Source organism: Panthera uncia, chromosome B1 (assembly GCF_023721935.1).
Source record: "Panthera uncia isolate 11264 chromosome B1, Puncia_PCG_1.0, whole genome shotgun sequence".
Lineage (NCBI taxonomy): Eukaryota > Metazoa > Chordata > Mammalia > Carnivora > Felidae > Panthera > Panthera uncia.
In genome coordinates, this window is record NC_064811.1 from 69443931 (window position 1) to 69457939 (window position 14009).

General features: G+C 36.7%; 1 long non-coding RNA gene across 2 annotated transcripts in view; it reads right to left on the minus strand.

The window, feature by feature from the left end:
* Positions 1–14009, minus strand: part of LOC125922897 (uncharacterized) — a 221386-nt gene that overhangs the window by 24248 nt on the left and 183129 nt on the right. The window contains exon 4 of one of the 2 annotated variants that reach the window (XR_007457823.1): positions 6618–6728. The exons of the other annotated variant lie outside the window; for it this stretch is intronic. This is a non-coding gene — a long non-coding RNA (uncharacterized LOC125922897). The remainder of the gene's footprint in view (positions 1–6617; positions 6729–14009) is intronic. 2 annotated transcript variants of the gene reach the window in all.

Genomic DNA, 14009 nt, shown 5'->3' on the forward strand with positions numbered 1-14009 from the left:
AAACAACATAGGTTAATGTATTGATTTTTGTTAGGTTAAATCTATTTTGGGTCACATTTGAGTGTTCTTATTGCTAAATAATATACATTTAAAATATGCTCAAGAAATAAAATCTGACTCAAATATTCACACAGCTCTTACCTCATATTCATGAAAAACATTATGAAATCTCTTACTTGGTATAACTCCCTTATTTTATACATGAAACCCAGCTAAGCTAATGGAACAGGCTGAAACAGGCAAACTAATAATAATAAAAATATTTACTGAAAAGCATACAAAAGTGTGTATAACAAATGCAATTTGGACTATAGAAAAATTTTAAATACAGAAAAGTTAAAAGGCAGAAATAAAAAGTAGTCACTGGACATGCTAACGTAATTAATAAAATGAATAATAATATTTAAGATAAATAAGCTCACATGTATATTCACATTCATGGCAGCATTATTCACAATAGCCAAAAGATGGAAGGAGCCGTGTATCTGTCAATGAATTAATGGATAAACAAAATATGGTATATACATATTTTATACAATAATACTCAGCCTTGCAAAGAAAGGAAATTCTGACACATGCTACAACATGAATGAATATTGAGGACATTCTGCTAAGTGAATAAGCCAGTTACAAAAGTGCAAACACTATATGATTCATTTATAGGAGATACCTAGATTAATCAAATTCACAGAGATAGAAAGTTCAATGTTAGTAACCAGGGTCTAGAGGAAGGGGGTAATGGGGACTTGTTTAATGGTTATAGTGCGTTGAAAAACAAAATACAGCTGAGTTCATGCGAAAATCTAATGGCTCTGTTAAACAATTCATGAATCAGGCACCATTCCATCTAGCAAGTAGAAGGAAGCTCCTCTGAATTAAATAAAACAAAGGTTTCTAAAGGCAGAGAGAAGATATTGAAGAAGAAAGAGGAAGATGGGGGGCGGGGGTGGCGGCTGTTGACTGTTTGAAAGCTACATTCCTAGGGAGTTGAGACTACAGTTAGGTTAGGTATTTAGGTATTAAGTCTTCGTTCACTGACTTGGGGACTTAACCCGAGGGATGCCATTTTGGGCCTGTGGTTTTCTTTTCAACAAGAGTTTCAGTTTTACAAGATGAAAAAGTTCTGGAGACTGGATGCTAAACAATGTAAATATACTTAACACTATTGAACTGTATACTTAAAATGGTTAAAATGGTAAATATTATGTGTATTTTACCACAAAAAACAAATTTTAAAAATGCAAAAAAAGTTAAGTAAATATATAAATAAATAAAATCATTCAAGATACTAAAATAAAAATAAGCAGCAACTATGGAAGTACAAAGTCCTTGGATTTCCAAAAAACAGGCATAAATTTTATCTGAGACTGTGACCCACCCAGTTCCTGTCATGGTGATGCTCACCGTATGGCGATGTTCACTGTCATGGTGAGCATTACTGACGCTCCCTGTTGGAGAACAACTGTTTAAAGTCAGTATGAGAAGCAGCATAGAGTAGTGTGAAGTGCATCGATGCAGAGAAAGCTAACCTGGGTTCAAATCCCTGCTTCTACTTTTTACTTGCTTTATGACCTTGAGCAAGCTGCTTGACTTCTCTGTACTTTAGTTTTTTCATCAGTAAAGAGGGTTAATAATCCTACATTTCTCATAAAATTGTTATAAGAATTAAGTTAAGAGTTTTAAAGTGCTTAGAAGACACTCTTACATTGTGAATTAAATAAGATAATAGTTTCAGACACACATTAGACCTCCTTTTCATAAAAGCTTGTTTTCTTTACTTTCTTTCCCTTTGGGTACAAGACTAGAAGAGTCCGAACTCCTTACAATAAACTGCTCCTCTAAGAGGCATTGAGTATTTACTCCATGCCAAGTAACCAGCAAGTGACAAATCCATCAGCCTTTCAATGATCCCTCTGTGCTGTGTGACCTGGACAACAATGGCCCTAGGATCTCCCACTGTCAGACCAAGTTTTCCTCAGGCAGGGATTCACTTCCTATTCTTTCATTAAATCTTTGAGCCCTCATTTCTCCACTCAGCATATGATGGGCAGGGAGAAAAACAATTCATGAATTCAACTCCCTTCCTGGATTTTATTTCTACATTTTCCCATGGAACATCTTAGTGTCCAAAAGAAAACATTAATTTATTTCATGAAGAATCTGACTTAGTGTGAACCAGTAAAATAAAATAAACTGTTATTATACTTTTATGTCAATTCATGGTGAAATATTAACCAAAAATAATCAAATTAAACACTTAGACATGACTTCAAAACCTAGAAATTTTGCCTGTTTTCTAATAGAGGACAAAATAATATTTCCTTCTTCAATTTTATTTTATCCCTTAAACATAGATTTGATATATGAATTTTATTTTTTTTAATTTAAATACCATTACAAAGAGTTGGGTAACCTACCAAGAATACAAATACTTTTTTTTAAAAAAAGAAAGAAAACTTATTCAATCATGAATAGAAATGACATAATGTACCTCAACATAGTTGAAAGGCAAAAAAGAAATATGTGTAGCTAAAGTGCATAATAATTCTAATGAATTAAATGGCCTAATTTATCTTTGTTGATTAATTTTTAATCCTCACATCTCTTGCTCTCATTTCTCAACAACATAGAAGACATATCATTTCTTTTATCATTATATCCTGAAGTTTCACGGACTAGTTAGTACTCACTAGTTCTACAGTGCACTTAAAAATTACAAGCATTGGAGAAACATGGAAGTTCTCCTTACCCTTTACCATTACTTCATTTATCTGGGCCGTCTCTAAAATATAGAATGTTAGCTTTGATTTTGTCATCAGACTGTTCATTCATTTAACAATTTCTATTGACTGCAAGGTGCAATATGCCAGGAATGGGAAAGTAACAGGAACAAGTTCCAGCTACATAAAGGTTGCATTACAACTGCAGAAACAAATAGGTATTTAAGCAGAGAAGTTCATGTATTCAAGGGAGAAAGAATGGCAAATGCAAGAACCCTAAGACAGGACAGAGCTTGGTGTACTCAAAAAACAGCAAGGAGATCACGGAGAAATGGGGAAACAGTAGGAAAGGAGCCCAGAGGGGTAACCAGGAATTGTGGTAGGGACTTCAAATTATATTCTGTATAATGGCAAACCATGGAATGTTGAAAACCAAAGGGATGGTCTGACTCACAGGAAAAACCCACTCTGGGAGCAGGAGATCGAGTCTAGATGGAAAAAGCAGAGGCAAGGAAACAAATTAGGCAAGAGATGATAGTTGAAAGAGGATAGTAGGAGTAGATAAGAAGAGAGGTGACTGGACTCAAGTATTTTGAATGCAGAGAAGACAGATTTGCTGGTTGTAGGACTGAATATACAGGATGTCAGTAAGTGCTTGTTTTTTACTTATGAATATTTCATACAAATTATGACAACTCATATTACAAAGTTTTAGTAGAGTAACAAATTGTCATGCACACCTGTACTAAAAGAAAACAACTAAAGTTTTAACAAATTCCAACTAAGCCAAAGAGAAGGAAAAAAAAAAACAGGTTTCTAAATAATTACATATAAATTGCTTTCTTACACATGCAATATTCTTGGGCATATCGTTGGCATGGTAGGATTTATTTGGAATTTAAAAAGTACATAAAAATTTTTTCATACTTTGATATTCATTCACTTTTCCTTTACTGCTTATCTTTCTCAGTTTTAGAGAAAAAAAATAAGTTTTAATGTAACATAAAATAAGTATTTCTATAATTAATAAGTAGAAATATTGCCAAGCTGTTGATTAGCTAGTGTGGAAACATTTGGCAAATTTCTTGTTATGCAACCATTTTAATCTACCAATCCCTGTTGATTATGGTTACCAATCTAACAATAATTGCTAATCTACCATTTTAAAACGCAATGAAGCAAAACTCAGCATCGGAAGTGGCACAAGCTTTCCAAAGGATTCCCTCACAGTTAACAAAATTTTAGAAACAGAAATAAAAGCAAAACAAAGCAAACAAAAATAACTCAATGTTTGACCTCAACAGTGTTATTTCTCTTATCTCACTGCTTTGCTAACATTTCCTATATGCCTTTCTTTTTCTTTATAATAGGAACTATTTAATCATTGGTCTTTTACAAATCAGTCATATATCTTTAATATGAACTGATAATGGGGCGCCTAGGTGGCTCAGTCAGTTAAACATCGGACTTGGGCTCAGGTCATGGTCTCGTGGTGTGGTTCGTTAGTTCGAGCACCACATCCTGGAGAGTACAGAGCCTGCTTGGGATTCTCTCTCTCTCCTTCTCTCTGCTCCTTCCCCACTTGTACTTTCTCTCAAAAAAAAAAAAAAAAAAAAAAAACCTTAAAAAAATTAATATGACTGTTAAGGATATTTCTGAAAATCTATTTGGTTTCCATGAATTACTGCTCAAGAATTTTGAAATAAGGAAAATAAACTTAAGATTTAAAATTGTAAAATTCCACACACAATGTATATGATTATCTCCTAGAAGGGGTAAATCAAGAGATTGCCGATAAATTAAACTGAAGAGTTTGGAACACCCAACACTCCATGAACATTACCTAGGTATAATCTCCATGATTTCAGACTGGAAAGTGGTTATAACTTAGTAAAGTGAAACAATCAATTGTGTTGTGTCTCATGTAGAGAAAGACCATGAATAGCAAGGGGGTATTTAGCCTAAAGCACACAGAAAAGAAATCGTAGGATTCCATAGTATTTATCCAGACTTAACCAGGTAAAGAGAAACAAAAGGACGAGTAAAGGAAAAAATATGTTTAAAATATGCAATTCATCACTCAAAATCTGCCCCCTGAAAGTACGATACAAAAGAATTGTATCCCACTTCATCATTTGTAAGTATATGTTTAATATAGGCCTTTCCTTACCGGATTATAAATTCCATGAGGAGAGGGATCATGTCTGTGCACCACTGTAGCCCTAGTGCATTCTGTCAGAGTGGAACCCCATTGCCCCACTCCTGGATGACATGGAGATAACTTTCCTTAACTATCCTGGTATCTCTCCATCTCTTTATGCACTCTTCTTATAAGAAAAATGAAAAACTGGGAAGAATAATTGGGCATGTTTGGTTGCACCATTCTCTCTCTTGGGAGCTGCCTGCCTGTAAGAAGATGTTTTTCACCTCACCTCTAGGATCTAAGGCATCCTTATGCAGGAGATGTCTATCCTGCTCTAGAACTGCAGTGACTTATGGGTAAGTATATCTAATTCTGAGATTCAGTTCATTAGTCTATGTGGTTCTCTCATGAATCTTTGCTCTCAATCTTGCTCTATGAGTGAGAGAGATGATATTTTGCTTCCCTCTGACTGGTTATTTTTTTCTCTTAGACTTTTCAGAAACTAAGCAGGAAGGAAAAAGGTCCTGTTTACGGACCCCCTTGAAATCCTACATGTAATACAATATCTGACTTTTTGCAGTTACTTAGCAAATATTTGTTGATTGACTGTAGAGATTATCACAAAAGGCTAATTGTGTAATTTCTATGCCAACAGAAAAGATTTATATACTATAGGTTGAAATTTGAAGGCTTAAATCTTGACTGTTGAGTGCCCACTTTTCAGGTAAGATAACAGAATGATCTGCTATATCAGTCAAAGTAAATAGAAAACTTTAATGACCACCCGAAGTTATCTCACACCTAGTGATGGTATTATTATCTTTAGGAGTTTCTTTCACCAATTATTGTTTATTTTACCAGGAAGAGTTTATTCCTGTCTTACCAGTTTCAACCTTTGGGTCCTTTCTGAGTCCGAGTCTGCTGTCTCTTGGATATGAGTTGTGATTTCTTGGCTTTTGTGTGCCTCAACTTTTTTATGGCACGCCAGACACCACACATAGAACAGTAGAAACTTAATAGTATTTATGCCTGGATATGGACACACTTCTTCAGCTAGCCGTTTCCAACTGTGAGACCATGTTCTGTACAACAAAACTTTAATCAGTTCCTTAAAATCCAACACAGCATGGAGATTAATTTAACCATGTTATATTGGAACATTACTTTTAATTCTGGAAGCAATATTTTAAGAAAAGTGTACTTCGGGGGTCGCTCAGTTGCTTAAGTGTCTGACTTCAGCTCAGGTCATGATCTTACAGTTTGTGGGTTCGAGCCCCGCAATCAGTCTCTGTGCTGACAGCTCAGAGCCTGGAGCCTGCTTCAGATTTTGTGTCTCCCTCTCTCTGTGCCCTCCCCCACTTACACTCTGTCTCTCTCTCTCAAAAATAAATAAACCATTTAAAAAAAAAGTTTACTTCTTCATCTTTATGAAGATTTGGCCATATGGACAATCTTATATATGTGTACATTGCTATTAAATTTAGGGGAGTCAGTTAATGTTTTCATTACTTGTTATTATTTACTCCTATATTATTATCAATCAGCTTTCATTCAATCTTTCTTCACTAATAAACACTCTATAACAAGAACTCTTTCAACAACTCTTTCATTTTATGCTCATGTTAAAGGCCCTTTGCTGGTGCAACAGCTGTATGCTCCCTGTTGTCTTCATTCTGGGACTCAAGCTAAAGGAGTACCCCTTGTTCAGGACATGCTATTCTAGTAGTGGAGGGAAAGAGCAATAGACAAGCCACCTGAAGACTTTCAAAACTGCACATCAGACATGCCATAAGTCACAGGTTGGGATCTTCAAAAGCAGATGCGAAAATGGAATCTGGGGGCATGATGTGATCTGAAGTCAACACCTATGAAGAAAGTGGGAGAAGCAGATTGGTCAGAACTAGAAGCAAACTGTGAAGCAGGGTTAAAGCTTTTGCCGACCCTGAGAGGAGCTCTGGAGCAAACACTGCCCATCAGAGTATCTCAAATGAGGCAAATATTGTTTGGTCTTTATACTCCCCACTCACTCAGTTACCAGATGCAGGCTGTCCTGGGAAGGTCATGATCCCAGGAGAGGTAGCTGTCTGCAGCTAAGGTGGATCTTAAAGAACCTAACAGCTAGAGGCTATCTGCCAAGTGCACTTCCCACCTGGACAGTAAGTCCTTCCTTTTGAAGGAGGATCTGAGTGAAGCATCTCTAAAATGCTGCTGCATACATTCTGCTCACATTTCTATAGCCAGGGAAATTCATATGTCCAAGTCTGTCATCAGAGTCTGAAATAGTATTCCTCTCAACAGGAAGTAGGTCAGAGGAAGGTTAAGAGAAGATTCCAAAGTAGGAGCCCTGAAAGGATGGATGGACCAGTACAAAAGAGCAGCAAATAAGTAAGAACAGTAATAAAATGTATCACAATGTCCAAAGACCAAAATTGTCCAATCTTACCTCTTCATTTTATAGTTTAGAACGCAGAGACCCAGAGATATTAAGTGACTTGCCCATATGATATATGTAATTCCTAACAGTGTACCTGGCACATAGTAAGCACTCAAATTCTCTAGACAACAAAAATCCAAACATAACTAACCAATTTGCTGACATTATTTATATATTATTCAAAGAGGTCATAAATTAGATAACTGGTGCCTTTCATGTTGGCTCGTCCCTCTGTGGATACTTAGGTTTCAGTTTTGCCTGCTCTGTAAAGGAGCTACTACTTACCCTCCAACTTTCCATCTTATGAAAGCTTGCTGCAAACGTTTATCTGCTGATGTCCTTGTAGGTTGTTATTCCTTCTTGGTCAGTGTAGTGGGTTGTTACATGGTGTTGAATATTCCATGTTTAACCTAAAGTCCATAATTTAATTTAAACTACTGATATGACTGTCTATATGGTAACTAGTATGGAAGGAATATATTTGCATTCAGTAATCCAGCTTAAACTCTCAAAGCTTAAACTTTTTCATACAGATAACATGTATTTATCATATATATATATGTGTGTGTGTGTGTGTGTGTGTGTGTGTGTGTGTAGATGTAGATGTATATATATATATATATATATATATATATATATATATATATAATATGTTTACATTTAAAAAAGTATATTTTCTGGGGTGCCTGGGTGGCTCAGTCAGTTAAGCATCTGACTTCAGCTCAGGTCTTGATCTCACAGGTTCGTGAGTTCAAGCCCCACATCAGGCTCTGTGCTGACAGCTCAGAGCCTGGAGCCTGCTTCGGATTCTGTGTGTGTCTCTCTCTCTGCCCCTTCCCCGCTGTGCTCTGTCTCTCTCTGTCTTAAAAATAAACACTAAAAAAAATTTTTTTAATAAAAAAAATAAATAAAAATAAAATCATCCTTTCTTTTTTAATGGACTTAGCTGCCATGTACAGGATGCTTAATTTTTAATACTACATGTTTCTAGGGTGATTCATTACTGAGACCTGCAGGTTTTTAAAGACTGAATATTTCATTGTGAAAGGATGTCAACCTAAAATAAAACTGGAGGATATGAAATGGAGAATCTATCTAATGCATGCACCTCAAAAGAATAGAACTTTAGATATGAAAGACTGATTTCCATTGAATGCCTGATTTACAGAAGACTAAGACCTACCTTCTGACCAATGAACATCCACCAAGAATCTCTCTCCACTCTTAAGCCAATGAACTTACTGCATGGACTCTGGCTGTACTTCCCCTTCTGTTGCACTCCTTGCCTATAAATACAGCCCACCCCAAATGCTCAATAGACTCACCTGTAGCCTACTCCAGCATGTTTCCTGAATTGCAATTCCTCTGCCATTCTCAAATAAACTTACTTTCTGATAATTTAATTTTGCCTCAGTTTACCATTTCATTTGGATTGACATCATGCTTTCTTAAGTTAATGGGTGGTCATAATTTAAATTATAAACAAATTCTTTTAACTATTTTAAATGGCAAGCATATTAATACTAGACCATGATGTACTTGACCATGCTCTCTTCAACAGATAAAGGAGTTCAAACCCATTGCATGGCTAGATCTCTTCTTTATTGCCTCAGACATATTATTAACACATTATGAATAATTCCTTAAAGGTATTCCCTTCCAGGGACACCTCAGTGGCTCAGTTGGTTGAGCAACCAACTCTTGATTTTGGCTCAGGTCATGATCCCACGGTCGTGGGATCAAGCCCCACTTCAGACTTCACACTGAGCGAGAAGCCTACTGGGATTCTCTCTCTCTCTCCTCTGTCCCTCTCTCCTGCTTGCACTCTCTCTCTCTTTCTAAAAATAAAATAAAATAAATTTTAGATTTATTAAATATTTATATTAGATTTTAATAAAATAAAATAAATTTTAGATTTATTAAATATTTATATTAGCTTTTATTAAAATAAAATTTAAATTTTATTTGGAAAAATAAATTTCTAATACTTTGAAATATCCAAAACATACATTAATAGTCAAGGATAGATGTGATTGTGGTTTATAATAAGAAATATATATATGGTCTTCCTCCCACTCCTGTCACAAAGCTCCTAAAACCCTTGGGATTTCCTAAGTGACTAGAGGGATACAGGTGTCTTTTCTTACCCATAAGCCCCTTTCAACCCACACATGAGTTTATGTTAATGAGGTGACTTCTGGAAAGTCCCTAAGTAACCCAAGAATGGTGGTTTGGTTGCAAGGGGAACCAGCCTTGGTTAGAAGATTGGAACTTGAAGCAACCCTTCCAACATCCCCCACCTCTGGGAAGGGGAGAGGAGCTGGAGAGGGAGTTAAGATCACCAATGGCTGATGATTTAATCAATCATACCTAGGTAATAAAGCCTACATAAAACCCCAAAAGGACAGAACTTGGAGAGCTTCCAGGTTGGTGAACACAGACATGCAGGGAGAGCGGCACATGTCCCTTTCCTTGTACCTTGCCCTAAGTATCACTTCCATTTGGCTATTCCTTGATTATACCCTTTTATAATAAACAGTAATCTAGTTAAGTGAACTGTTTCCCCAAGTTCTGTGAGTCACTCTACCAAATTAATTGAACCCCAAAAAGGGGTTGTGGGAACTCCAATTTGTAGCCAATGGATCAGAAGCATGGGTAAAAATCTGTACTTGGAACCAATGTCTTAAGTATGTGGGTGGGGGGTGGGAGGCAGTCTTGTGGGACTGAGGCCTTCACCTGTAGGATCTGATGTTATCTGCAGGTAGGTAGTGTCAGAATTGAGTTAAATCGTAGGACTCACAGCTTGTATCACAGAATTGCTTGATGTGTGGAAAACCCACACATCTGGTGTCAGAGGGGAAGCAGGATTATACCAGAGCACCAAGAGTAAAGGGGTGCTGTTGTTCCTTTACAACATAGTATAATTTTTTATTGTTAAGGCAATGTCCGCATGTTGCTAGAATAAATCAACTTTCAAACAGCTCTTCTACTTCCTGAAAAGGAGACTAAAAATTCTTCAACAGAAGGCAGGCTTTTTCTTTTATAGTTAGATATGGAAAGCACAGGCATGTTAATAGAATCTCACCAAGGTGTAGTGTAAATGACAGATACAAGGACATCTTCTGAGAGGAGATACAGATAGCATGTGAATATGAGCCCTTTCAGAAGAATAAGGGTAAGGAGCAGGGGACAGGGGGCAGACTATACCTGGAGCATGATTTTGCCTAATTTATTATATGACCTGTGAGAAGTTCCCAGACATTTTTGCCCTACGAGTCCCCTTAAAATTTGTTCAGTGGGGAAATTTTTCCTTTCCCTCTAGGTGAAATCTATGTCTCATTGCTTATTGAATCTCTTTCCCTTACATAATAGATGATCCATATAGTCACTTTTAGTTGAAAAAACAAGTCTCAATTCAGAATTAGAAGGTCCAATCCAATGTATTCAACACTTCAGTCTTCACTCCAAGGTGAGAATCTTCTTCCTCCTCCCCCAGCAGAGGCCTGTGGTTGACTCCCATTGGTCTTATGGAAGGAGTATAGGTTTGCTCTGTTCTCCGTCCCCACTTACTTCCTCTCTCACTCTCAAGCCCCAGATTAGAGTAAAAGAGGAACATGAAATCAAGGGGTTAGGATATTACCTGCCTGAGTGGACAGCTCACATTCTGAGGCTGCCAGTTCTTTAAGGCTCACTGTCTCTCTCTTAGATATAGTTGTGTGTTCTATAGAGGAGCTTCTTTGACAGGCACAAATCCATTGCTTTTGGCTTACAACTCCCCACCGCTCCCCTAGCCCTTAGACACCATACCATACATGGTCCACTCTACAGAGACCTCACCTACTGACTGGAATCTTGTTGTCCTCCTCAGTGATATTACAGGCTAAGATAGAACAAGATATGGTGCCGTGTTAGGTCTCTCTCCCTTGTGTCTATACCTGGGAAGGCATCCATTAACTTCACAAACACTCGAGTACAAATCAAGCAAAATGCAGGCACCTCTGTCCTGCTGATGGTTTCCTCTGACTCCTCTAGTTTTCTCAGCTGTGAGGAAAGCCTATATGTCTCCAAGTTCAGGGAACACATTTCAAATTTTCTAAGGACTCTCATAGTAGCTTCCTACACTGGGCTAAGAGTGGAGGCAACATCCTGCTCTAGTAACCCAGGGGAAGGGGGTGGAGGCCTCAACGCTGTTTTCCAAAACATCTCTCTTTTTTTTTTTTTTTAAATTCCCCCCACTTGCCACATTCTGATTACTTTTGAATTCTTCCAATGACTGAGGTGTCAAAAAGTATTGCAAAGGATTGTTTTCTTTGAAAATTCTACATTTTGTTTTGCCATCTCACTTTGGTAGGCAGATCTGTTAAGTGGTTCTCAATCCTACTCAACCCAATATATACAAACTTTAATAACAAATCTTTGTATCACTCTACTACCATGGAGTGAAATTTACAGATAATACAACCTACCTACATATATAATTCTAGAGAATCAATACAATGCCTCAACTGTGAAATAAAGGAGAGATAAAATTTTATGTACATAGTAAAATAATATGCATTTCCTTATTTAAGTTTCAGGTATGCCTCCACTGGAAAAGAAAAGGAAGTCAGATTTTTGCCCTCAGTTGTAATGAATTCATTTGGATTTAAGAAAAGGTAATATTCAATTGAATATTGTCAAAGTTTCTTCTCTATATTTGTCATTTTAAAATAAGGGATAAATAAAGATATTCAGGGTTGGCTAGATAAGAGGGAGAGGTTCTTTCAACACGCATGCAATAAATGATCCATTTTAGCAATTTTAATTCCACAATTGATACTGCCTTCAGTAACATATTTTGAACCCCTAGTAATTTTTAAAACATAAAAAGTTGTATAAAATCTTTCCTCTAGGGGCGCCTGGGTGGCTCAGTCAGTTAAGTGTCCGACTTCAGCTCAGGTCATGATCTCATGGCTTCTGGGTTCGAGCCCCATGTCAGGCTCTGTGCTGACAGCTCAGAGCCTGGAGCCTGCTTCGGATTCTGTGTCTCCCTCTCTCTCTCTGCCCCTCCCCCGCTCTCACTCTGTCTCTCTCCCTCTCAAAAATAAATAAACAGTAAAAAATTTTTAAAAATAATACTAACATTTCTTTACTGACTAAAGTGACCAAAAATGCTAAATAACTGAGTTAATAAAGCCCGTGCTCTTGATTATCAGATATGGAAATTTACCTGGCCAGATTTACCAATATTAGCTTTTACCATCTAGATGGAATGCATAGACAGGTGCTTAAGACTGAAGGCATCTTCATGAACCTGGTGCTCATTGTTAGGAGAGAAAAAACATACCCCCTTTGTGTACCTGTTTATACAATTGGTTCTTATTTAGAAAAGCAAAGTACAAGTGATAAGTGGTTTAATTGACATTTTATATACATATATAAATGTATACTAATATATTAGTATACTATATATATATTAGTTTCAGCATACCTTCAGCAGCCCACTGTAAGGAAAGTAGCATATGTCTCTTATAGGCTTTGCCTCTTCAAGAATCAACTACTGTGAGTTACTCTTCATGAAGCTGCATTATGGTTGAACAGATAAAACCTCATCTGTACTCTTGTATAAATCTCTCCCAGTGTGAAGGCAAGGATTAAAACAGTCTTTCCTGCAGTTACCCCGAGCTTATTCCTCTAATTCTACGCTGGACTCCAGTATTACCCTAGGGAAATCATTTACTCTCTTGGTTCCAACTGGAACTAATGATTCTGACATCCTAGGTTTGTTATCCAAAAGTACTAGCAATTTAGTGTTGTTTGATGTGCATGACTAGCAGGTGTTATATGTGTGTTGAGGCACGTATAGCTCCTCCCAAGGAATCCAACGTTTGGAAGTGCCTTCCAAAGCATTTAGTCCAAGTTACTAATCTTCTGTCCAAGCAGGTATTATCCTTGGTAACTTCCTATGCTTGACTTTGAGAGAGTAGCAATCAGAGCCTATGCCACACAATCTATCTAAGAGATTTCATTATTTTACCTCTTTGTATTGTCAGTGCAACTTTTCTGAAAATATTAGAATATTGTTTAGGAAAGATCCTTTTGTTTTCACCATAACTGGATTCATTTTCAGATGTGAAGTCTACACACAAACCAGTTATAAAACTTATGAAAACAAAACCAAAGATGCATAACTTACATTCGAGCCTGTTTTTGTATTAATAGATTCTTCTTTAAGCACACTTTTAATACATAAAATTATATTTAAATTTCTTAAACTTGCATGTCACCAGATTCAAACCTCTATAAATATTATCACAGATCACCATTCTAATCATCGTAGAAAACTCTACTTGAATAATTACCCTTTAAGATAAAAACAAATAGAAACAAAATCCATTAAAACTTTACACTTTACCCTCTGGTCATATTAGCCTGAATAGTTAAATCTTTAGTCATATGCAATCTTTGCTTACATGTGTTTTTCAAGTATCTTATAATTGAAGAATAATAGGACTATCTACTCTAAGCATTCACAACTTTTTTTGGTAACTCCACATCAAGCTAAGTGTAGAATGGAAAATGGGCACAGGTCTGCTTTTATGGCTTACAGAGCCAGTGGTCAGGCTACCTCTCTAGGCAGTGAACTCTTATCTCTGGTGATCCTCAAATGAAGGTTTGAATTTCTTGGGAGTGTAGGAGAAGAAATTCCTGCATTGAGTGCCAAATTAGACTG